The sequence below is a fragment of the Phyllobates terribilis genome, unplaced genomic scaffold, assembly GCF_046119375.1.
Source record: "Phyllobates terribilis strain yellow unplaced genomic scaffold, ASM4611937v1 Scaffold_2__4_contigs__length_985480577, whole genome shotgun sequence".
In the NCBI taxonomy this organism is placed as follows: domain Eukaryota; kingdom Metazoa; phylum Chordata; class Amphibia; order Anura; family Dendrobatidae; genus Phyllobates; species Phyllobates terribilis.
In genome coordinates this window covers 547,756,551-547,783,369 of record NW_027362762.1, presented here as the reverse complement: position 1 = coordinate 547,783,369, position 26,819 = coordinate 547,756,551, and the positions used below count along the sequence as shown (strand labels likewise).

The 26,819-nt window shown below is 42.1% G+C and overlaps 1 protein-coding gene across 6 annotated transcripts in view; it reads left to right on the top strand.

Annotated features, from left to right (window-relative positions):
- The window catches only part of HIVEP3 (HIVEP zinc finger 3), a 388,269-nt gene that overhangs the window by 241,334 nt on the left and 120,116 nt on the right, over positions 1–26,819 (top strand). Inside the window, exon 1 of one of the 6 annotated variants that reach the window (XM_073666396.1) lies at positions 5,253–5,341. The exons of the other annotated variants lie outside the window; for them this stretch is intronic. The gene's annotated coding sequence lies outside the window, so the exon portion shown is untranslated. Of the gene's footprint in view, positions 1–5,252; positions 5,342–26,819 lie in introns of those variants that run through there. 6 annotated transcript variants of the gene reach the window in all.

Below are 26,819 nucleotides of genomic sequence, written 5' to 3'. Positions count from 1 at the left end.
GAGCCGCGCTGCGGCTCCTGCTGCTGCCGACTATCGCGTGTGCCCGCTCATTAAAGGACATGAATATTCACCCCCTCCCCATGCCCATGGGCATGGAGAGAAGTTGAATATTCATGCCCTTTAACAGCGGGCACAGGCGATTCCAGCAACAGCAGGAGCCGCAGCGCGGCTACACTGTGTGCTGCTATTAAGGAGCATGAATATTCAGTGCTCCCCACGCCCGTGGGCGTGGGGAGCACTGAATATTCATTTTCTTTAGCAGCGGGGACAGTGTAGGCTGCAGCGGGCTGCTGCTGCCTCCTGTGCCCCGCTCCTCCACCGCTACCGCTCCCCCCACACCCCACATATATATACACCCCCCCCCCCCCCCAACATTTGGACTATAAGACGCACCCCCCATTTTCCTCCAAAGTTTTGGAGGAAAAAAGTGCATCTTATAGTCCGAAAAATACGGTAAGTCTTATTTCAGTAGCGCATAAAATGTGTTTAACATGGAATAGTCCCTGCTTTCACCGTGTAACATCTGCCAAATTTCTGCACTTATGTAGGATCTTGTGTTGTACATGGGGACATTTTTACTCTGACACATGACATTAAGTGAACAGATTTCTCAAATGTCACTGTTTGATCAAGCATTAGGATTTCTTTTCATTGAAATTAAGGGGCCAGGCCAGAACCACAAGGCCAATGTAGTATAAATGTTTTCCTCTGTTTTTTTTTGTGCAGAAAACGTTCTTTTAAGAGGTCGCTCACGCGGCTGTCTATTCTCTCATGAGAGAGAATCAGGCCGATTATGCAAATGACACTCTGCTCAAACTCTGTCAGAGATTGATCTGAGTGTCTGTGCTCTGATTCTGTCTTATGAGAGGATCACAGCACAGCTGTGGAGGAGACGGAGAAGGTAATTTCTCCATCTCCATTGCCGGCGTCCGTGGTAGTCACACTGCACTTGGATGACATCCCAGTGCAGTCTGATGTTTCACATGCACCCATAGACTTGTATGTCTTGTAGCCACTCGCAGCATGCTGCCATTGTTCTCTCATGCCGAATTGTCATGAGAAAAAAAAAAATCGCAGATCTGAGCTGCCCCATAGTATAGTACAGGGCCGAGTGCTATCCGATAAAACATCATATAGTACTCGGCCATGTTCAGGGTCGGACTGGGGTGTCTGAGGCCCACAGGGGGAATTGACTCTAGGGGCCCACCCTACCGCTATATTCAAATACCTGTTAGCCGTTATCCCTGTTATAGTGGAGCGTCGACTGTAAAACACAGGCGGCTCCTGCACATCTACTGTGCAAATACTCTAACTGGGATGTATAATTACGGTAGTTGACATTAAAGAGATTCTTTGGTAAAAACAAGTTATCATTGATCCACATGTTAGGTAGGTGATAACTTATTGATCGGTGGAATGCGACCATTGGAAACCGCACTCATCAGAAGAATAGGGAACTTTTATCCCTGACAGGACACTTTTATCCCCATTTTAAAATGGAGCGGCAGGTGGGATGTCTGACCACAGCTCCATTCATCCTCTTTGTGGCTTCCAGAAAAAACAAGAGCAGCGCTCGCAGCCACTAAGGGAAGGAATGGATCAGTGGTCAAGTCGCACATGCCGCTCCAGTCTAATAGGGATAAAAGCTCCACATTCTGCCTATCGGCCTTTTCTCAGCTGTTGTCCCCCACAAATCAATAACTTAGCCTTTGGCAATGTTCACACGTTCAGCATTTTACATCAGTATTTGTATGCCAAATGTATGGAACATTCAGAGGAAAAGTATAATAGAAACCTGTCCCAACTTCTGCATTTTTCACCCACTGCTGGTTTTGGCTTACAAATACTAATGTAAAATCCTGACCAAATACTGAACGTGTAAACACGGCCTTAGGATAGGCGATTAATTGTTTTCACCAGAGAACCTCTGTAAGTGCATATTTGGTGCTATGTAATAGACACAGGACAGGGAAGAGTTAAACGTCCAAATAATTAATCTCTATTGGAAATAAAGAATCTTCCCCTTATTGATATCATAGAGAACAAGTGACCACCATACACAACACAATCCACTAAACCAAGACCAATAATACCAAATACAAAGGACGCCACACAATGGCCAGACCACATATTACCACCACATAGTGATCGAATAATACCACATACAAGGAACAAATACTGTCACACCAAGACCAGACCACATATTACCACCAGATAGAGACCAAATAATACCACATACAAGATAAATACCGCCACACCATGACCAGACCACAACTTACCACCACATAGTGACCAAATAATTCCACATGGATGGAACAAATACCATTACAACATGACCAGACCACATATCATCACCACATAGTGATTGAATAATACCACATACAAGGGACAATACCTAAACCAGACCACTATCACCGAGCACAGCAAAATACTCAGCGAGCACCCAAGCGTGCTTGCTGAAAGGGTTAATGAAACCTATTCAGTCATCACTAGTCCCCAACCATCCTGGACCCCTATGTATTTCCCACCCATTCTGGGCCTCCATGCTGTCACATCCTAGGTCCTGATGTCCACTCACTACCCTTTCCATTCACATAGGGAAAAAAAATCTTCTCACCTTCCTACGCAGTTCACAACCCCGGCGGCGTCCTCTTGCGGCTTAGTTTCCGCGTGGACTTTAACATGGCTGCCAACCCATCAGAGGCCGCATGCTGATGTCAGTGCTCAGTGCATAGCAGTGACGTTCAGTGCCCGCCGGCCTATCAGAGGCTGCACGCTGATGTCAGTGCTCGGCGCATAGCAGTGACGTTCAATGCCTGCCGGCCTATCAGAGGCCGCACGCTGACGGTGCATGGCAGACTGTGACATTCCCTGCTGCCATCATGACAAAGGCATGTGCTGCACCTCATATAGGCCCGTAGTTAGTAAGACCATGCTCCCCAACGGGCCCCCCGACACGGGGAACTACCAGGGGATTGCCCAGTGTCTCGGCGGGCTAGTCCAACACTAGCCGTGTTATACGACAGTGTGACCGAGCCCTAATATTTAAGCAAAGTGGATGTCATTTCATCAAAACTCATGCTCACTGCATGTTTAATGATGCTGTTGAAATATGCGTATTTTGTAATGTTTTTACCCTATGGGTTTCTATTGAGAGACTGAAAAAAAGCAGTTGCATTTTTAAGTGCAGAACTGTAGGGTTTCTGCACTGAAAAACACACATAAAAAGGAGGAAAATACATAAAAACCCATACAAAAAAAGCTATTGAAGCAAATTCCTAGTATGGAATTTGGTGCAGAAACCTGCAGAAAACATGTACAGAAGCTGAAAAAAGCAATGTTGTTGAACCTAAGGGTACAGTTGAAACCAGAAGTTTACATACACTATATAAAAAGACACATGCATGTTTTTCTCAATATCTGACATAAAATCAGATTAAACCTTTCCCGTTTTAGGTTAATTAGGATTACCATAATTTTTAATATTTGCCAAATGCCAGAATATTGAGAGAGAATGTTTTAAGGCATTTTTATTACTTACTGCAAAGTTAAAATTTTACATACACTAAGATTACTATGCCTTTAAACAATACTGGACTACCCATATGATGATGTCATGTGTTTGGAAGCTTCTGATGGGTTCTGTGTCCCAGAGATGAACGTGCTTTGGTTCGAAATGTGCATATCAACCCAAGGACAAAAGCAAAAGACCTTGTGAAGATGATGGCGGAAGCTGGTAAGATTGTGTCAGTATCCACAGTGAAATGAGTACTGTATCAACATGTGCTGAAAGGCCACTCTGCCAGGAAGATGCCATTACTCCAAAAGAAACATAAAAAAGCATGTCCTGTGGTCTGATGAAACTAAAATTGAACTTTTTGAGTATAATGACCATCGTTACGTTTGGAGGAAAAGGGGAGAAGCATGGAAGCCTAAGAACACCATCCCAACTGTGAAACACGGGGGTGGCAGCATCATGTTGCGGGGTGTTTTGCTGCAGGAGGGACTGGTGCACTTTACAAAATAGATGGCATCATGAGAAAAGAAGATTATGTGGTCATACTGAAGCAACATCTCAAGACATCAGCCAGGAAGTTAAAGCTTGGGCTGAAATGGGTCTTCCAAATGGAAAATGACCTGAAGCATACTGCCAAAATGGTAACTAAGTGGCTGAAGGATAACAAAGTCAATGGAGTGGCCATCACAAACCCCTGATCTCAATCCTATTGAAAATTTATGGGAAAAGCTGAAAAGGCATGTACGAGCAAGGCGACCTACAAAACTGGATCAGTTACACCAGTTTTGTCAGGAGGAATGGACCCAAATTCCGACCAACTATTGTGAAAGCTTGTGGAATGATATCCCAAACGTTTGACCCAAGTCATTCAGTTTAAGGGCAATGGTACCAAATACTAATGAAATGTATGTACATTTTTGACTTTGCAGTAAGTAATAAAAATGCCTTAAAACATTCTCTCTCTCAATATTCTGGAATTTGGCAAATATTAAAAATGAAGGTAATCCTAATTGACCAAAACCGGAAAGGTTTATTCTGATTTCATGTCAGATATTGAGAAAACATGCATGTGTCTTTTTATATAGTGTATGGAAACTTCTGGTTCCAACTGTATGTGCACACTTTCCGGAGCCGCTGGTGGCTTCCGTTCAATATGCAAATGAGCGTCACCTTTTTTTTTTTCACCTGTGGACTGTCCTCATAGAGGTTAGGTCTATAGGAAAAACCCACAAGAGAAATTGACATGCTGCGGTCTGGAAAGACGCGCTGCGTATCCATTTCCGCTTGTGATCGCAGATGCACAGAGATGCTTAGTGGACATGGGATTTCTAGAAATCCCATCCACTATGATGTAACATCTGGCCGCTGCGGGTTTGACACTGCATAGACATGCAGCGTCAAACCCACAGAGGCTATGGATCATGTGCACATACCCTACAGGTATGTTCACACTGAGTTATTATTTATTTTGTTTAAATATGGATTTTGAAGCGACTCCTATTCTAAATCCAAATTAAAAATGTCTTAAAAAAACTCTGTATAAACATACCCTTGCAGACAATCTGAGGCTATTCCTCCTCTAATACACTTTACAGTATGCATTTAGGAAAGAAGCATGGAATTGACTTTCTGTACCCAGATTCATCATCAGACTGCAAAGTGGTGTGAGCTCTCTAACTCGTTTTGACTCCTTCAAAGTTCATTGGTGGCACAATTTGAACCCCCTCTTAATATTGTACAGGATGCTATCATGCTTGTCTGCTGCTGCACAGAAAACATAATCCTTGAAAATCCTAAAAAGGATAGTGCTAATGTTGCATCATGGTAAGTGATTCAGTGAAGTACAACATATACACTTAAAAACTTTTTTTCATAAATGCATGCAATTGGGGCTAAAAATCATTTTTGCTATTTGGTTTCATTAAACCTTTTGCACTGTTGGATTCCTATTGCCTCTGTACTACACTTGTCTATTGCTGGCTGCAAAATGAGTTAATGGGGTTGGCCACATTATCTTTATTTTATCTGATGTGTTGGGGACATGATTTTATGGCACTTACTATTACATAGGCAGGGCCGGTTTTAGACAAAGTGGGACCCCCAATCCTGAAATATTAACATCAACAGCACTGTTAGGCCCCCTTTACCTGTCTTTAGAAACACGTTTATGTTACACTGGTACCGGTGTCATCTGTGTTTTCAATCACTGTGTCATCTGTGTTTTCAATCAGTGTGTCATCGGTGTTTTCAATCACTGTGTCATCTGTGTTTTCAATCACTGTGTCGTCGGTGTTTTCAATCAGTGTGTCATCAGTGTTTTCAATCAGTGTGTCATCGGTGTTTTCAATCACTGTGTCATCGGTGTTTTCAATCACTGTGTCGTCGGTGTTTTCAATCAGTGTGTCATCAGTGTTTTCAATCAGTGTGTCATCGGTGTTTTCAATCACTGTGTCATCTGTGTTTTCAATCAGTGTGTCATCGGTGTTTTCAATCAGTGTGTCATCAGTGTTTTCAATCAGTGTGTCATCTGTGTTTTCAATCAGTGTGTCATCGGTGTTTTCAATCACTGTGTCATCTGTGTTTTCAATCACTGTGTCATCGGTGTTTTCGATCAGTGTGTCATCTGTGTTTTCGATCAGTGTGACATCGGTGTTTTCAATCAGTGCGTCATCGGTGTTTTTTAAATCAGTGCGTCATCGGTGTTTTTTAAATCAGTGTGTCATCTGTGTTTTTCCGGTATGGATACTGGAAATGAAATTACAATGTTTCTCCTATACTTTCAATGTTAAACACATACAGCACATCGACGGCACACAGATGCCATCCGTGTCCTGTACCTGTTTACATGGACCCATAGACTTGTATCGGTCCTTGTCATTCGTGCTGCTGCGAAAACAGACATGTTAGCAGCACCATAGGTTAAAATGGGTACGTATGGCATCCTTGAAAAAAAGGTCACACATTCGGACGGCACACGTATGGACACAACAAGTACCGGAAACACAGACGTGTGAAGGAGCCTTGGGGTATTGTTCAGTTTCACTCAGAAAAGTGGAGCAATTTTTTTCTCACTTGTCATCCCTGTACAATCTGTTTTTTACAGCAGCAGCTATTAATCATTTACAGTTTCCTATATTACAGAACTACAATACTGTATATTCGTAAAAATGGGATCCTGTACTATGGCATATTATTTTTGTTTCACGCACCCATAGACTTAAATTGGCTGGTGTCATCCGATTGATGGTAGAAACTAGTGCATGCTGCTATATTACTCATCTGCACTGCCCCATTGGATAACATTAGTCCGAGGGCGGTCTATTTTTTTCACTGCTAACCCCTTTTTGATGTGAAACGTATCCATACATCCCTGTGCCCTGGTACTTATTGACCAGGGAAGTATGAATACGTCTCAACGATTTTACGTGCATAGAGGCTGTGAGCGCACAATCGCCGCAGGGTGTCAGCTGATTCTGACAGCTGACACCCGGCACTCAGTGCCAGGAGCGGTGCCCGCACCGCTTCCGGCACTTTAACCCTCTAAGTGCTGTTATCACAGCATTTAGTGAGCGAGCAAAGGGACAGAAGCCCCCTTGGATCGGAGACCCCACAACGTCATTGCGGGGTCCCGATCGTTGCCATGGTAAACCGATGTCATCATGACAGGCACTAGTAAGTTAGTTAGATCATGCGCAGTGTTTGATCTAACTAACTTGAGTCTGCAGTACTGACAGATTATAACTGCGATCAGACTGCAGAAAGTGAAAGTCCCATAATGGAACAAAATAAAAAAAAGTGAAAAAGTTGTAAAAATATTTTTTTAAAAAATCAGAAAATAATAATAAAAAATATTTATAAATTTATATTTATTGTACCCATAAATAAATATTATTATGAAAAAAAATGAAACAATAAAAGTACACATATTTGGAATTGCCACGTTCGGAATGACCTGACCTATAAAACTGTCCCACTAGTTAACCCCTTTAGTGAACATGGTAAAAAAAAAATAGAAAATGAAGCAAAAAAATGATTCTTTATATCATGCCACCGAACAAAAAGTGGAATAAAATGCGATCAAAAATACAAATGTAAATAAAATTGATACCGCTGAAAATGTCATCTTGTCCCTCAAAAAACAAGCTGCCATACAGCTCCATCAGCCGAAAAATCAAAAGATTAGAGTTCTCAAAATAAAGCGATGCAAACATTTTTTTTTTCTATAAAATAGTTTTTACTGTGTAAAAGTGCCAAAACGTAAAAAACTATATAACTGTAGTATTGTTGTAAATGTACTGATCCAAAGAATAAAGTCTTATTTTACCACACGCGGAACGGCATAAAAAAAACAAAAAAAAAACAATTCCTGAATTGTTGTTTTTTGTTTATTCTGACTCCCAAAAATCGGAATAGAAAGCGATCAAAAAATGTCACATGCCCAAAAATGGTACCAATAAAAACGTCAACTTGTCCCACAAAAAACAAGCCCTTACATGACTCTGTCGGCAGAAATATGGAAAAATTATAGCTCTCAAAATATGGCGATTAGTGATGAGGAAACGTACTCATTTATCCCTTTAAACAAGCATGCTTGGGTAGTCGTCGAGAAGTTTCCGTGTGCTCGGCATTTCAGTAACAGCTGCCGTGGCTGCATGTGTCACAACTGTTAGACAGCTGTGACACATGCAGGGATAGCCTGTTTGACAAACTTTTTATTAGGCGTGCATAAAAGTGCCGTCGGCCACAGTTTTGTGAACCTCTGGGAAAAAAAAAGGACACCGCTAAACCAAGGCCAGATGGAGTCCAGAGTAACTCTGCTGCCTCATAGTGAATGGATCCGGTTTCATCTGAATTACGTCACTCTGAGATTTAAATGGAAACCCTGATATCCGTGCTCAGCATAGAGCACAAGATAAATGGGAACATTTTAAATAACATTTTGCATCACAATAAAAACTTCGACTCAATTCACAAAAAAAGCAAGATCCCACTCAGGTTCGTCATCTGTTAACGGAAATATAGGGGCGTTACTAGTAGCACAAAGGCTCTTGAAAAGAAAAATGGCCCAAAAGGAATTCAGCAAATTCTGTGTCCTAAATACAAATGCCCCCCTCCCTTTCGAGCCCCACAGTGTGCCTAAACCACAGTTAAGCGTCCACATGTTTGACATTTATGTAGCGATGAGAGCCCACCTAATTTATGGGTGCATGTCTCCCGAAGCACCACAACGTACTGGTCACTACAACAGCAGTTTGCAATTTTCACTCAGCAACATCCGCAGCTGCTTGTTTCTGGAAAACACCCATGTAGTTAAAATCCTCACTACACCTGTAGATTCCCAAAGGGGTATAATTTCCAAAATGGGGTCACTAGAGGGGGGATTCTGCTCTTCTAGCACTTAAAGGGGTTTTCCCACGAACAAAAGTTAATTTTAAAAATTGTCTGTGTCTGACCATGTACAGAACATACCACAGCTCCTGGGCAGGGGAGGAAGCAAAAGACAATACAAACATTACCGCAGGGAATTGCAGAGGATTCATTTTCTGAGGTAAAATATTTCACTGCCTGTTTTTGAACAATATTTTACCTCACAATCTGAATCCTCTGCGATCTCCTGCTGTAATATCTGTATTGTCTTTTGCTTTCTCCCCTGCCCAAGAGCTGTTGTATGTTCTTTACACGGTCAGACACAGCCAATTATTAAAATGAACTTTTGTTTGTGGGAAAAAGCCCTTTAAGGTCTCTGTATATGGAGTCTGCATACTATTCTAGGAAAACCTGCTCTCCAGGAGGCAAATAGCGCTCCGTCCCTACCGAGTCTCGCCGAGTGGCTAAGCAGTACTGCACAGCTATATGTGGGGTACTTCTACATTCAGCAAAAATTGTGTGACAAATTTTGGTGCCATTTTAACCCATTTCCCAGTGTGAAAAGTAAAATCTGGGGCTAAAACAAAACTTTGGTAGTAAAAATTTAATTGTTCTTTATTTACCGCCCAATGTGGTAAAATTCTGTGAGGCACATGTGATGTCAACATGCTCACTGCACCCCTAGATGAATTCATTGAGAGGTGTAGTTTCTAAAATGGGGTCTCTTATGGGGGTTCTGCATGGCACTGTCAAACCAGCCCTGCAAAATATGAGCTCCAATATGGCACTTCTTCACTTCTAAGCTTTGCACTGTGCCCCAAAAGTAGTTTTCAACCACATATGGGGTGTAGGCGTACTCAGGAGAAATTGCACAACAAATTTTGGGGTCCGTTTTCTCCTGCTATCCTTGTGAAAATGAAAATACTGGAGGCTAAAACAACATTTTTGTGGGAAAAATGTATTTTTTTCATTTTTACAGATCCACGTAAAATTCTATGAAGCACCTGTGGGTTCAAAGTGTTCACCACACATCTAAATAAATTCATTGAGGGGTCTATTTTCCAAAATGGGGTCACTTGTGGGGGTTTTCCACTGTTCAGGCACATCAGGGGCTCGCCAAACGCGATATGACACCTGCAGTCCATCCCATCAAAGTCTACGTTCCATAATGTCACTCCTTTCTTTCTGAGCCCTGCCGTGCGCCCAAACAATAGTTGTCCCCCCACATATGGGGTATCTGCGTGCTCTGGGGAAATTGCACAACACATTTTGGGGTACATTTTCTCCTGTTACCCCTTTGAAAATAAAAAATTGGGGGCTAAAAAACATTTTTGTGGGAAAAATGGGATTTTATTTATTTTCACCGCTCCACATTATAAACTTCTGTGAAGCACCTGGCGGTTCAAGGGGCTCACCACACATCTAGATAAGTTCCCTGAGGGGTCCAGTTTCCAAAATGGTGTCACTTGTAGAGGGTTTCCACTGTTTAAGCACATCTGGGGCTCCCCAAACGCGACGTGGCTTCCGCTCGAGTCCTCGCCCCGCATGTTTCTCGGCTGTTATACAGCCAAAAAAAAACACGCGGGGATTGCCTGCCATACACAAGCGATCCTCGCATGTTTTTTTTGGGTGTCTACTAACCATGAAACTTTCGGGACGGGGACTCGAGCATGTCACTCGAGCACTTCCAATACATAGTGCATACCCGAGTACCCGATGCAAACTCAAGTAGCGAGCACTTGCGCTCAACACTAATGACAACTAACTTATTCAATAGGATGACCTAATGTTGGAGGAGGTGCCTTATATAGCAGATGTCCTCCGGCCATTGGCCGGGGACATTTTAGGACTGCCCGCGCAGCCCCTTTAAGAAACTGGGAGCACGTGCGCGCTTGCGTGCCCTAAGAGCTGTGCCCAGGGATCTGCAAACGGTGCGCGCACCCCATGCAGACACGGCGTGGGAGCAGGAGGAGCAAGCAGGAGACGCCGGACCAGGGCCGCGGCAGTAAAGGGAGCGGCGTCTCTGCCGGGCAAGAGGCAGAGATGCTGAAATACAATAATCTTCCTTTCGCATGATGCCATCTATTTTGTGAAGTGCACCAGTCCATCCTGTAACAAAACACCCTACAACATGATGCTGCTACTCTCGTGTTTCACAGTTGGGATGGTGTTCTTAGACTTCCAAGCTTCTCCTTTTTTCCTCCAAACGTAACGATGGTCATTATGCCAAGAAAGTTCAATTTTAGTTTCATAAAACCACAGGACATGTCTCCAAAAATTAAGGTTTTTGTTCCTGTGTGCATTTTCAAACATTAATCTGGCTTTTTTATGTTTCTTTTGGAGTAATGGCTTCTTCCTGGCAGAGTGGCCTTTCAGCCCATGTTGATACAGTGCTCTTTTCACTGTGGATATTGACACAATCTTACCAGCTTCTGCCATCATCTTCACAAGTTATTTTGCTTTTGACTTTGGGTTGATATGCACATGTCGGACCAAAGCACGTTCATCTCTGGGACACAGAACCCGTCTCCTTCCTGAGTGGTATGATGACTGGACATTCCCATCTTGTTTGTACTTGCATATAATTGTTTGTACAGATGAACGAGGCACCTTCAGGTATCTTAAAATTGTACCCAAGGATGAGCCATATTTGTGCAAGTCCACAATTCTCTTCCTGATATCTTGGCTGATTTCTTTAGACTTTCCCATGATGCTACACAAAGAAGCAGTGTGTTTCAGGTGTGCATTAAAATACATCCACAGGGGTGCCTCTGATTAACTCAGATGTTGCCAAAAAAACTATCAAAAGCTTCCAAACACATGACATCGTCATATGGGCAGTTGAGAATTATTTAAAGGAAGATGGAACATCCACATGTTCTGTATCATTTGTATTAACTCTGGGACATACTAGCCTACTAAGACAGAGTGACCAATTTATGGTGCTTGTCTAAAAAAATCTTTGAAGGTATATCAGGTCTTTTGCTTTTGACTTTGGGTTGATATGCACATGTCGGACCAAAGCATGTTCATCTGTGGGACACAGAGCCCGTGTCCTTCCTGAACGGTATGATGGTTGGACATTCCCATCTTGTTTGTACTTGCCTATAATTGTTTGTATAGATATATGAGGCACCTTCAGGCATCTTAAAATTGTATCCAAGGATGAGCCAGGCTTGTGCAAGTCCACAATTCTCTTCCTGATATCTTTGCTGATTTATTTAGACTTTCCCATGATGCTACACAAAGAAGCTGTGTGTTTCAGTTGTGCATTAAAACACATCTACAGGTGTGTCTCTAACTGAGATGTTGCCAAAAAAACTATCAGAAGCTTCCAAACACATGACATCGTCATATGGGCAGTCCAGAATTGTTTAAAGGCATAGTAATCTTAGTGTATGTAAACTTTTGACTTTGCAGTAAGTAATAAAAATGCCTTAAACATTCTCTCGCTCTCTCTCTCATTCTGCAATTTGGCAAATATTTAAAATGATGGTAATCCTAATTGGCCTAAAACGGGAAAGGTTTATTCTGATTTCATGTAAGATATTGAGAAAAACATGCATATGGGTCTTTTTATAAAGTGTATGTAAACTTCTGGTTTCAACTGTATATATAATATGCACAGATATACACACTCATACTATATACTGCATATATGTACACACATACAAAACATAATATAAACACATATACAGACACAGACAATGTTTACTGCAAATGTATACACATATATACAGTGAAGGAAATAATTATTTGATCCTTTGCTGTTTTTGTAAGTTTGCCCACTGACTAAGACATGAGCAGTCTATAATTTTAAGGGTAGGTTAATTTTAACATTGAGAGATAGAATATCCCCCCAAAAAATCAAGAAAATCACATTGTATAAATTAGATAAATGTGTTTGCATATTTCAGTAAGAAATAAGTATTTAATCCCCTACAAACCATTATGAGTTCTGACTCCTACAGACCAGTTAGGCGCTCCCAATCAACTGGTTACCTGCATTGCAGACAGCTGTCTTACATAGTCACCTGTATAAAAGACTCCTGTCCACAGACTCAATTAATCAGTCAGACTCTAACCTCTACAACATGGGCAAGACCAAAGAGCTTTCTAAGGATGTAAGGCACAAGATCATAGACCTGCAGAAAACTGGAATGGGCTACAAAATCATAAGTAAAACGCTGGATGAGAAGGAGACAATAGTAAGAAAATGGAAGAAATACAAAATGACTGTCAATCGACATCGATCTGGGGCACCATGCAAAATCTCACCTCATGGAGTATCCTTGATCATGAGGAAGGTGAGAGATCAGCTTAAAACTACACGGGGGTAACTTGTTAATGATCTCAAGGCAGCTGGGACCACAGTCACCAAGAAAACCATTAGTAACATATTACGCCTTAAAGGTTTAAAATCCTGCAGTGCCTGCAAGGTCCCCCGCTCAAGAAGGCACATGTGCAGGCCCGTCTGAAGTTTGCCAATGAGCACCTGGATGATTCTGTGAGTTATTGGGAGAAGGTGCTATGGTCAGATGAGACAAAAATTGAGCTCTTTGGCATTAACTCAACTCTCTGTGTTTGGAGGAAGAGAAATGCTGCCTATGACCCAAAGAACACCGTCCCCACTGTCAAGCATGGAAGTGGAAACATTATGTTTTGGGGGTGTTTCTCTGCTAAGGGCACAGGACTACTACACCGCATCAATAGGAGAATGGATGGAGCCATGTACCGTAAAATCCTGAGTGACAACCTCCTTCCCTCCGCCAGGACATAAAAAATGGGTTGTGGCTGGGTCTTCCAGCAAAGACAATGACCCTAAACATGCAATCAAGGCAACAAAGGAGTATCTCAAAAAGAAGCACATTAAGGTCATGAAGTGGCCTAGCCAATCTCCAGACCTCAATCCCATAGAAAACTTATGGAGGGAGTTGAAGCTCCGAGTTGCCAAGCGACAGCCTCAAAATCTGAATGATTTAGAGATGATGTGCAAAGAGGAGTAGACCATAATTCCTCCTGACATGTGCGCAACCCTGATCATCAACTACAAAAACGTCTGACTGCTGTGCTTGCCAACAAGGGTTTTGCCACCAAGTATTAAGTGTTGTTTGCCAGTGGAATCAAATACTTATTTCTCACTGCAAAATGTAAATAAATTTATATAATGTGACTTTCTTGATTTTTTTGGGATATTCTATCTCTCAATGTTAAAATTAACCTACCCTGAAAATTATAGACTATTCATGTCTTTGTCAGTGGGCAAACTTACAAAAACAGCAAGGGATCAAATAATTATTTCCTTCACTGTATATTTATACATATATACACACATACTTACTAGGTCCTGCTGCTTCACTTGTGATCCCAGGACATTCATTTAGGGCCAGCCATGATGAGGTAGGGGAACGCAGACAGGACTGTAGGCGGCTTCCTGTCTCCGGTGTCTGCACACTGCTGTGCTGTGAGCCAGTCCCTCCCCCTGTCTCACAACTTCTACACCGACACTGCAGGGGAAGACGGAGAGAGAGCCCCGCTGGATCTGCAGAGGATGTACAACATTATTCACAGCAAGAAATGCTGTGCACCCTCTGTGCACTTCATAAAGGGGCTGTAGAAGCAGGGGGCCCTGGGCATTTGCCCAGTTTGCCTCCCTTCCCCCATAACGCCAGTCCTGTATATAGGTATAGGTATTTATTGTTGCTGCTACAATTTGTGCTTACCTATTTGTGCTCATATATGGAGACATTTCACAACAGAACAGTTCTCTAATATCCATGAGTAGATTGACCTTTGGCTCACTAAAAATGAGCTAATAATATGTGTACACATGCAGTGGCTGAACTATTTTCTGTCACACGTGTACTAAAAATTAATTACTCCACATTATGAAAAATATGAAGTGTCCTCTTATTAAATTTGCGACCCTACACCAATGAATAGCTGTCTTTGCACATCTTGTTTTAATTGACATGTCATTGCCCAACTTGGACAGCAAGAAGTGGAGGTGGATTGAGTGCTACATTTAAAAGGTGTGTAGTATAATTTTTTTAGTTTTGCACTAATTTTGAAATGTTTTCATAGTGGTCGGGAAACCCCTTGAACTTATTTATGCGTCGCATGCTTCTTACAGCGAAGCCAAGAGTTCTGCATCTAATATTAAACCTAAATCCTAAGTAATTATTTTTGTCACTACCTCGCAGATGTTCTTGTACCAATGAGAGCATTCACTTGTCTTTAGTGGGAACATTGAACATTTGGATTCCTTAAATATCCCAAACATCATGTTTTTTTCTCTTTTTGCTTTTTTTTTTAGCAGAACTTTCTAAAAATACTTATCAAACCTCTGACCTGTTCACAGTGCATTAAAGTGGTGCCATTCACAGCTATAGCCGGTGTGGTCACTAATAACAGGTTTCTGGATATTTCTACTGGTGGTTTCTGCTTGTCCTTAAATCACTTTGCTCAGAAACAGTCTGCCACTGAGTGCTCTTTGGCTGGAAAATGAAGGTGTCTAAGAGGACCTACTGCTGAGTTTCGGCATGGTAACACCCACTAAGGAGTGATTGACTCCATCCTAGCAGCAGGTGAACCAGCATAGGTTAGGAAATGACCATCTGAGGTCCACAAATAGCAGCACTAGTCACCCTGGCGCTAGAGTGAAATATTCCGATTACTATTTGGTTGGTAAGAGAATACCTAAATGGGTCGCCAGTATTTACTGAAGTTGTAATCTTAACTTGCTTAGCCTATATGGACAGTTTTCTCTGTATATTGTGTTTTATTCTGTGTAATGATTCTGACCTTAAAACTCTGAGGACAATATTAACGTAAACAAAATGATTGCATTACTAATGAACAATAAAACTATTATAATAATGCTGGAGATATTGATGTGGATGGGATCAGATTAACATCAATAAATTGCAATTTCCTTCTAAATGGCATCCTAAATAACTATTAATATAAGGACTAAAAAATTACTGCTCCTGTTGGTTTTCAAATATGACATTTGGATGAGAAAAGCATTCAGTGGGGCTTGAAATTTTATGAACCCTTCAAAATTTTTCTATATTTCTACTTAAATTTGACGTAAAACTACATCAGGTTTGCACAGAAGTCCTACAATTAGATACAGAGAACCAAATCAATTAAATCATTTGTCAATAATATTAGACTATGTAATTTTTTTAAATGAGGAAAATGATCAAATATCACATGTCTGCGGATGGTAGAAGTATGTGAACCTCTGCTTTCAGCATCTGGTGTGATGCTTTTGTACAGCAATAACTCCATTTAAACGTGTCTGGTAGTTGATTAGTCCTGCACATCGCTTTGGACGGGTTTTAGCCCTTTCATACCCCAAAAAATAGTTTTCTCATATGAATTGCTTGCTTATGGTTATTCCACAACATTTCTACTATTCCAAAACTTTATTTTTCTTTATCTATTCTTTTGTAGAACTACTTAAGTGCGTTAGGTCATACAGCAAGAAAATTACCTATGTTCTCTTGAGATTCAGCTCATGTACAGGTGTCCTTTAGAATTTGCTGGTATAATTCAGAATTCCTTGGTCTATTAATGATGGCAAGTCTTCCAGGCCCAGATGCATCAAAACAGGGCCAAACGATGATACTATCACCACCGTGTTTCACTGATGATATTAAGTTTGATGCCATAATGCAGTGTTTTGCTTTCTCCAAACATATTGCTTCTCATTGAAACCAAAAAGCCCTATATTACACTCATTCGTCACAAAACATTGTTCCAATACTCTTTTGGCTTGTCCAGGTGATCATTAGGAAACTGCAGATGGCATCTTTATTCTTTTTGGAGAGCAGTGGCTTTTTCCTTGCAATCCTGCCATGCACACCATTGTTGTTCAGTGTCCCCATGATAGTGGATAATGTTAGTTAATGGACAAAGGTGTTAAGTTGGGTTAGTAGGGTAACTCTGTAACCTTACAGACTGTTAAACACCTTGCTTTTGGAGAATTCTTTGTTGGTCGATCACTCTTAGGGAGGGTAATAATGGTCTTGAATTTCCTCCATTTGCACACAATCTGTCTGACAGTAGATTGCGTCCAAACTCTTTAGAGATGGTTTTGTAATCCTTTCCAGCCTCATGAACAACTCTTCTTCTGAGGTCCTCAGAATTCTCATTAGTCCATGCCATGATACACTTCCACAAACATGTGTTGTGAAGGACAGACTTTAATAGAGTTCTGTTATTTAACGCCTTTACCACCTTGTACGTATGAGTACGTCCAAGGTTGTATAGCTGCACTCCATGCGGGCTCCCGCACTGAGCCCACATGTTACCGGGCACATGACAGCTGATTAGCCTGAAGTGGTTAATGTTTTTATGGCTTTTTTAAAAATAATAATCTTTTTATTTATATAGCGCCAACATATTCCACAGCGCTTTACGATTCAGATAATTTACAGACATTATCTGCACTGTCCCCATTGGGACTCACAATCTACATTTCCTATCAGTATGTCTTTGGAGTGTGGGAGGAAATCGGAGAACCTGGAGGAAACAAACACGGGGAGAATATACAAACTCTTTGCGGATGTTTTTTTTGGGGGGCGTCTTTTGGGGCGATTTGCAGGTATTTCTTTAAAGTACATTAAAAGTAGTCCTTCACCCCCAAAATGTATTTTAAATGGATAATACAATGTTGTATGGGGGGACTTAGGCCTTATAAAAACCATACTAGCACTGTACCTGATTGTGGTACAGTGCCTGAGAAAATACCTTTTAGTTTGTACGCAAATGGAGGAGACTCCAGTGCACATTTGGCATGGCCAAGAGTTTGGTGCACCAATACGCCTCCTCATTTGCATATTGGGGCCGCTCCCTTGCTTTTGATTGACAGTGCTCGTTTCCTAGAATGAGCTCTGTCTAATTGCTGCCAGCATATGTACGCAGTGGTCACGCTCTTTCTCCTCCCTGTCTCCTTTCTTCTGATCCTGCTTGCAACACTAATACACCCAAAAGTGCAGTAAATGATGTCAGAAGAAAGTAGACTGGAGGAGAATGCACCCAGCTACTCTGTGCGCACTCGGCCGGGCACAGCCAGTGCGCTTACGCACACACATGGGCAGCATTCAGACAGTTCACACTCTGGAAATGTCAGCTTTATTTTAGGAAAAAATGCTTACAAAACTTTCCAAAAGATGCCCAGGTGTCTTCCGTGCATTTTTTGTTTTCTCATTTGCTTCTGTTTTATAGTATGGAGCATCTTCCAATCGTAAAACATCTGAATAATGGTATGATTTCTTCTTTCAACCACTCGGCATTTGTGGAAACCTAATATGGTTAAAAGATGCTCAGAAGCCTGAATATATGAACAGCAAGTCGTTTTTAATTAGAAATGTATAAATTTATTTTGAGCATTTTTTTGATCCCTTTTAAGGTTGTTTTCATGACTTAAAAAAGTGTGATCATACCCTAATTGAGAATCCTTCATATCATCATTCAGGTCAGCCAGTTTAAAGGGAATCTGTCACCCCCTGGGACTTTTGAGACCTACTAATATGGGCATACAGGTGATAGAAATGTAAATCTATACCTACCTGTATGCAACATATTAGAGGTCATATTGCTGTGAAATGTCTTTTTATTCATACAAGTTTCGGATGCGTTACCGTCTCGGGGCCCGCAAGAAATTCCTGCCTCCTGTGTGAATTATAATGTTTCCCCCCTCCCCTGCCATACTTCATCACCCACTTTGAAGCTTGGAGAAGGTCTGCGAGATTTATCTGCTGCTTCGTTATATTTCTCCTAGGCACTTCTTAAATTGTCTTTTAGTATTTCCAGATTTTGTTGCAGGGATTGTATTATGTCGGCGACAGCAGGGATAGGCGTTTCTGTTGCAAAATTAGGTAGGATTCTTGGATGGTAACCAGATTTTGCCAAGAATGGTGTTTCTGTGGTTGAAGCATTTTGAGAATTGTATGAAAATTCTGCCATAGGAAGCAAATCAACCCAGTCATTCTGGAGGTTACAAATGTAGCGTATGAGATATTGCTCTAAGGTATGGTTTGTGCTTTCAGTCTGACCATTAGATTGGGGATGGAATGCTGCAGATAAAGTGACATCAATGTCAAATGCTGCATAAAAATTCTTTCAGAATCTCAATGTAAATTATGTTTCACGATCAGAGATGACTTAGTCTGGAGTCCCATGAAGACGAAACACATTTTAAATTACAAGATCAGCAGTCTCTTTAGCAGAAGGTAAACCAGTGCAGGGGACAAAATGTGCTGCTTTGGTTAGTCGGTCCACCACTACTAGGATTGAACTGTTTCCCTTTGAAACTGGTAGTTCCACAATAATGTCCATAGATGTAGAGGCCCAAGGACGAGATGGAATTTTCAGAGGCTACAATTGGTGATGTGCGGCAGGGTTGTGGAGTCGGTAAGCCAAACCTCCGACTCTGACTCCTCAATTTCCATGACACCGACTACAACTCCGACTCCACAATTCCGACTCCCTCATACATGGCTCATGTTTAAGTGATAAATTTAATGTATCACAGATTCATCTCAGATAAAAGTCCTAGACCCTTAGATCAGGAATAGGACAGACATTTATAGGACATTTCATAACTTTCCCAAATTCTTATGAAAAAATATTCCCCACAAACTGCATTGAACTACTGCACCCAATTTATTATATATTTTAGGAGTTGGAGTCGGTCCATTTTATACCAACTCCGACTCCACCAAAATGGACACCGACTCCACGACTCCGACTCCACAGCCCTGAGTGCGGGGAGCTTTATACATGGTGCAGGTGCTACAGGAAGATACATATTGTTTAACATCTTTTTGCTAATTGGGCCACCAAAAGAAATGAGACAGAAATTCTTGTGTTTTTTTTAATTCCTTTGTGTCCTGCTAACTTGGAGTCATGGATTAGTTTTAATACTTTAAGTCTCACCGTTTCTGGAACATAGATGCAATGATTATGAGCCCATACTTTATTTTGAACGGTAAGAGATATATCATCTGGTGGATGCAAAAGAATTGGGTCTGTCTCGTATGCTTCCCGTATATCTTCCAGCAAGTGTTTGTTATGGATCACCCCTAGGAAGTTGGACTCAGGTAGAATAGTTGTTGGTGGTGCTGCTGTAGAAGGATCTTTGGAGAGGATCCTAGATAAAGCATCAGCCTTACCATTGCGGGAGCCAGTTCTGTAAGAAATAACAAAGTTGAATCGGTTAAGAAAGAGACTCCATCGAGCTTGGCGGGGGGACAAACATTTGGCAGACCTGATAAATTCAAGGTTACGATGGTCAATTAGATGAAACAATTTGTTGAGCTCCTCCTTCTAAATGATGTCTCCATTCCTTGAAAGCAGCAATGATAGCTAAGAGCTCTTTGTTCCCCACATCATAATTCTTTTCTGATACGGTCGAACGTCTGGAGAAATAGGCACAAGTATGTAGCACATCTTTTGTTCCTGTTCTTTGTGATAGAATGGCCCCTACTACACCATCGGAAGCATCCACTTGTACAATAAAGCCATGTTCAGGATTAGGATTAATCAGTATAGGAGCTTTGGTGAACTTCGTCTTCAGGGAAGAAAAAGCATATTGTGCTTGAGGAGACAAGAAAATGCAAGGTAATCCCATGTCAATCACTGTTCACTGCTGGCAGGGGGCATTTTACAGAGCTCTACATATGTAAATCCGACACCACTGCAGCCCAAGCAGAGGGGAGGGGGGCTGAGAAGCAGGAGTGAGACCCCTCACAGCTTCTGTGAGTGGCACAGGACATCCCATCCCTCGAACATGTGCTCTCTTTGTCCAAGAAACATAATTCAACAGTAGTTATTAGAAACCGATATATCCGAGTGATACACAAGATAGATTTTTGGAAACTGGAAGGAAGGGAGAATCCCACCAGCCCTATCTCCACCGCCAAGCTAGCAAGGATAGGGAGATATGCAGCACAGCCTTTCAAAAGCCTCTAGAGCCACTGTGTTTTGTGTAACAGGGGCCCAGCTGCGTCCGTTGACACCAGAACCAGTTCCCTGGGACCATCCAGTAAGGAGGTATAGCCCATTTTTGTTTTGGAGTCTCTTAGCTAAGAGGGAACAGGGGTGGAGACTTAGGCTTGAGTAAGGGGAGTAACCCAGAGAGTTTAAAAACTCCTGCAGGTCTCCTCCAACCTGTTTTTTCCTGGGGAAGCTCGCGACATCAAGACATGTGGGAGAAGTCCAGCAACCAAGCAGGGCCCATAACCTTCCTCATGTGGCCACCCATCACCCTAGCCATGCTTTACATCTACTGGTAACTGACTTTAAGATCTGTTATGCTTGATGTACCATGTTTTTGTATTTGTAACTCTGACCACTCTATATGTATAACCCTTATGTATATAGTAGATTGTTTAGTGAGCCCTTATGGCGATTAAATATATAATTTAATCTTGGGCTGTTCTTTTAACTCGACCCCCAAACCTTACGTCTGTTGTTCGGTCCAACCAACACGCTACCGGGCTGATTTCTAGCCCGATATAAGTCTGTTATATCAAATAGGAACTGGTGGCAGCTGTATCCAGGCCAACAAGGTTCTGCTTCACTGTAGTAGTGAAATAGCCTCTCAGCCTGTCAGGGGTGTGAGTGAGTGTGGGGGCCACGTCAGTGTCTACGTGGATCACCTTTTCTCACCCCCTGGTGCCTCCCTGTACCCGTGTGAACAGGAGGTGACGGTGTAGAACTGTACCAATCTTACTTTATGCGTCCTTAAGGGGGGTGCGGAACGTCATGTTGGTGCAAAGGGTAGATCCATATCACATGCTCCGTCTGGCATAGTGTGGCGTCAGGCGGGTGTCCGGGTGTGGATCCACCACAAGAAGCGTCTGTAGCGGAACTCTGCAGGTGCCGTTCTTTCACAGCCCTTCTTTATTAATTCAGTGATTGGTACAATTATACCTGAGAAATTCTTAATGAAATGTCTGTAAAAATTGGGAAAGCCCACAAATCGTTGGATTTCTTTCACATTTTTTGGCATTAGCCACTCAGGGATAGCTTGAATCTTGCTAGAGTCCATTTGTAATCCTTGAGTAGAGATTATATAGCCCAAGAACTGGATCTCTATTTGATGGAACTCACATTTTTCCAGCTTGATATAAAGATGGTGGGTTCTTAGACGCTCTAGCACAGTTTCCATGTGATTCTGATGCTCTCCTGCGGAATTAGAAAAGATTAGTATATCATCTAAATAAATGACTACAAATTGATCAAACAAGTCTCTGAAAATGTTATTAATGAAATGCTGAAATGTTGCAAGAGCATTGCACAGTCCAAACGACATTGCTAAGTACTCATAGTGTCCATAACGTGATCTGAGTGCTGTTTTCCATTCATCACCTAGTCTAACACGAACCAAGTTATATGCCCCTCGAAGATCTAGCTTTGTGAACAACTTTGTATGACGAACTCTGTCCAGCAGCTCAGACATCAAAGGCAGAGGGTAACGATTCTTTACAGTAATTTTATTCAATTTTCTGTAATCAACTCAGGGTCTTAATGAACCGTCTTTCTTTTTAACAAAAAATATAGGCGCACCTGCTGGTGATGAAGATGGACGAATAAGCCCTTTGGCTACATTTTAATTGATGTATTCCATGAGTGTTTTTAATTCCTGCTCTACCAGTGGGTAAATGCTTCCAAAGGGTATTGCTGCTGGAGGCAATAGATCAATTGGACAATCATACGGCCTATGAGGAGGGGGTTTGTCTGCATTTTTCTTGTCACATACATCAGCAAATTCACCATATATAAATGGTAGTTTGGAAGATTGTTCAGGATCCTCTATAACATCTTAATTTGGTGAAGCCTGTGGGAAGTGTACAGTAGATGGAAAATAGACTTCTTTGGTTTACCAATTGATTGTGGGATTTTGAGTCTGTAGCCATGGCAACCCCAGGATTATTGGAAAATGTGGAAATGAGATTAGTAGGAAGGATAAAACCTAATGGTGATTAGATTCAATAACTATTTCTAGGGGTTGAGTCTCTTAATTCGTCGCTCCCGAATTTAGTGGACATCCGCCAACATTTTCCATGATAATAGATGAAAGTCTATTTTGAATTTTTACCCCATGTTCCTTTGCAAAAGAGATGTCCATAAAATTTCCGTTTGCTCATGAATCAACCATGGCAGATGTGGAAATCTATTGAGAATCAACTTGAAACTTGATAGAAATGGAAGCAATGAGAGTCCTTGTTTTCTTTTTTAATGTTGGATGCAATAGAAGAAATTTAATGGATAACCACATTCACTGGAGGTGTTGGTTTAGACAAGACTGATTCTTCGTTGGAAAAGTTGGGATCCGTTACCACTGCCACTGTTTTAAGTAGTCGAGAAGGACAATTGATCAGAAAGTGGTCAGTCTTGCCAGACAAAAAAATACAGATTTTCCCAAAGTCTCCGTTCTTTTCTCTCAGCACTTTCACTTTTTGACAGGCTGTCGACCTGCATAGATTCAACTAAAGATATGTGAGGACTCTTTATTTCAGATTCTGTGGGACTGGTAGTTGAAGCAGGTGGATAACGATTTTTGTTCCGGGACCAGTTTGAATTTCACTTTTCCAATCTTCTCTGATAATCGGTTGTCTATACGAATGCAATGATGAATTGTATTGGTGGGCTAGTTAATCTTTGAGTGCGCTGGAGAATCCATTCCTTAAAAAAGATAATTTTGCAGCATTATTCCATTCGGTATCAATCACCCATCGTCTGAATTCTGTGGTGTACTTTGCAACAGAGCGCTTACCCTGTCATAGCGCCATCAGTGTAGCTGAAGCTGTTGCACAACGATTAGGGTCATCAAACACCTGGCTCATGGCTGCTTGGAAAGCCTCTAGATCATTAAGTCGATCATTATGAGTTTCAATAAGGGGGCTGGGCCAGGCTAATGCTTTATGTGTCTATAGCATAATGATACAGAATACTTTTGATCTGACAGTATGGAAGTAATCAGGGTGTGTACCAAAGTACAAACTGCACTGGATGATGAATCCACAAAATTTGTCACTGTCTCCACCAAACCTGAAAGGTGGGAGTGGAAGGGTGGATGGAGGGCCCGGAGAAATATTTTGATTTTGTAATTGAATGATCTCTTCAGACTGCAGCGCAATCTTATTGCTTAGATCTTACACAATATTCTGTATATCCTGTGTAGCTTGTCCAAAAATTTGAACGTTATGAGTTGTCTGAGTTTCAAATGCTGTGTAGTTTTAGTATTTGCATATCTGCATAGATGTTGGTAAGCATACAGTTCATCTTATTTAAACGACCCTCCAAATCTCCCTCGACGACATCCATGATGAAGGCTTGAGTATCCTGTTGCGATTAATAATAATAGTAGTAATTTTTATTTTTATAGCGCCAACATATTCCGCAGCACTTTACAATTTTAGGGGGGCTTGAACAGACAAAAAGACGTTACAGAATAAGCATAACTCAGATATTAAAAGGAGTGAAGGCCCTGCTCGCAAGCTTATAGTCTACAAGTAAATAGGGGAGACACAAAAGGTAAAATGTGCATATATTGTATAATACAGCCTTAATATACTAAATAGGGTAACTACATAACACTACATGAACTGGTCGCCAGCCAGTATGTGTACAGTACAGACAGAGGCTAATCAGTGCATGGATGGTATGAACATGATTTTGAAGAAAATTTTAATATGGGCCAAACTGAACAGTTAGATAAGTGTGTTGAGGTGATAGGCCAGTCTAAAGAAATGGGTTTTTAGGGCACGTGTAAAACTGTGGGTATTGGGAATGAATCGAATTGTGCTGGGTAGTGCATTCCAAAGAATTGGCACAGCATGCAAGAAATCTTGGAGACAGGAGTGGGAAGTTCGGATTATGGAGGATTTTAGTTTTAAGTCATTAGCAAAATGGAGGGCACGGGTAGGGTGATAGACTGAGACGAGGGAGGAGATGTAGAGTGGTGCTGAATCATGGAGAGCTTTGTGGGTGAGAGTGATAAGTTTATATTGAACTCTGTACTGGATGGGCAACCAGTGCAATGAGTGGCGCAGGGAAGAGGCATCGGTGTAGCGGTTGGCGAGGAATATGATTCTGGCTGCTGCGTTCAGGGTGGATTGGAGAGGGGAAAGTTTAGAAAGAGGGAGACCGATTAGTAAAGAGTTGCAATAGTCCAGACGAGAATGAATAAGAGCTACAGTAAAAGTTTTTGCCGAGTCAATGGTAAGAAAACTTCTGACTCTAGAGATGTTTTTGAGGTGTAGATGACACGAACGAGCGAGTGATTTGATGTGAGAAGTGAAGGAAAGATCTGAATCAAGTATGACCCCAAGTCAGCAAGTATGTTGCTGGGGAGTAATGGTTGAATGGTGGAGCCACAAACAGAAATGGCAATATCGAGCTTAGGTAGGTTAGTGTTAGGAGGAAATACAAGAAGTTCAGTTTTTGACAAATTAAATTTTAGATAGAGGGAGGACATAGCATTAGAGACAGCGGAAAAACAATCACTGGTATTTTGTGATATTGCAGGGGTGATGTCCGGAGAAAAGGTGTATAATTGGGTGTCATCAGCATAGAGATGGTACTGAAAACCGAATCTGCTGATTGTTTGTCCAACAGGAGCGGTGTATAAGGAGAAAAGAAGGGGGTCTAGGACTGATCCTTGAGGAACCCCGACATTAAGGGGAAGGGGAGAGGAAGAGGAGCCAGCAAAAGACACAGTGAAGGAGCGCTCAGAGAGGTAGGAGGAGAACCAAGAGAGAACAGTGTCAAATGCTGCAGAGAGATTTAGGAGAATCAGCAGGGAGTAGTTCCCATTAGATTTGGCTGTTAGTAGATCATTAGAGACTTTAGTGAGTGCAGTTTTAGTAGAATGTAAAGAGCAGAAGCCAGATTGTAAAGGGTCAAGAAGAGAGTAATCTGAGAGATAGCAGATTAGACAGGAGTAGACCAGGCATTCCAGGAGTTTACAGATAAAGGGAAGATTGGAAACAGGTCTGTAGTTAGCAGCACAGTTCTGGTCGAGGGATGGTGTTTTAAGTAATGGATGTATGCTGGTGTGTTTAAAAGAGAAGGGAAAAATACCATATTAGAGGGAGAGGTTGAATATTTTAGTTAGGTGAGTGATGACAGCTGGAGAAAGGGACTGAAGGAGATGTGAGGGAATAGGGTCTCTGGTACTGGTGGTAGGGCGAGAGGAAGCAAGGAGCCTGGTCACTTCTTCTTCCTTGACTGGTTCGAAATCAGAAAGTGAGCAAGATGCAATGTGGGAGGGAGGAGCATGCCTAACAGTTGGGATTGGGACAAAATTTCTTGTCGGATATGGTCATTTTTTCAGCAGCAGAAGGGAACGAAGGGAGACACAGATCCATTACTAGTGGGTAGGCGGAGCCCCACAGGATAGTTCACCTCAGATTAGAAAAAGTGATGACCGGCCCCTCCAGCTTAGGCTCCTCCTACTCCCATGTCCTTCAGTTTAAAATTTCAGGTCGCAGAGGATAGTCGCTGCCTTTGCAGCTCCTCAGAAGAATTTTTTATTTTACATTTCCGGAGACCTGGACCCCCCGTGGTCTAGAGGTCTCAGGGGGTCTCGGCGCTGCTGGGACCCCTGACCCTCCCCTGGCGGATCTGCGTACCCCCTAAGGAGGTCCCCGCAGAAGCCTGCCGGCCCCGGGGGATACAGGGCGCTCCCTGTCGGAGACGCACACCGCTTCTGTGGGGTCCCTGCGTGCTCCGCCGTGGGGGGGGAGCTAAGGGCCACGGCGCCACACATCCCTGGGGGTCCCTGTGGCGCTCAGCTGGGTAAGTGCTCATCAAGTTCTGAGTGCTTCAGCGGCTGCTGCGGGAGCCGCTGTTACTGTACAAGTGATGACTGCTGTTTTGTCCGTTACAGGGGATATCACCGCTGCATTCGGCA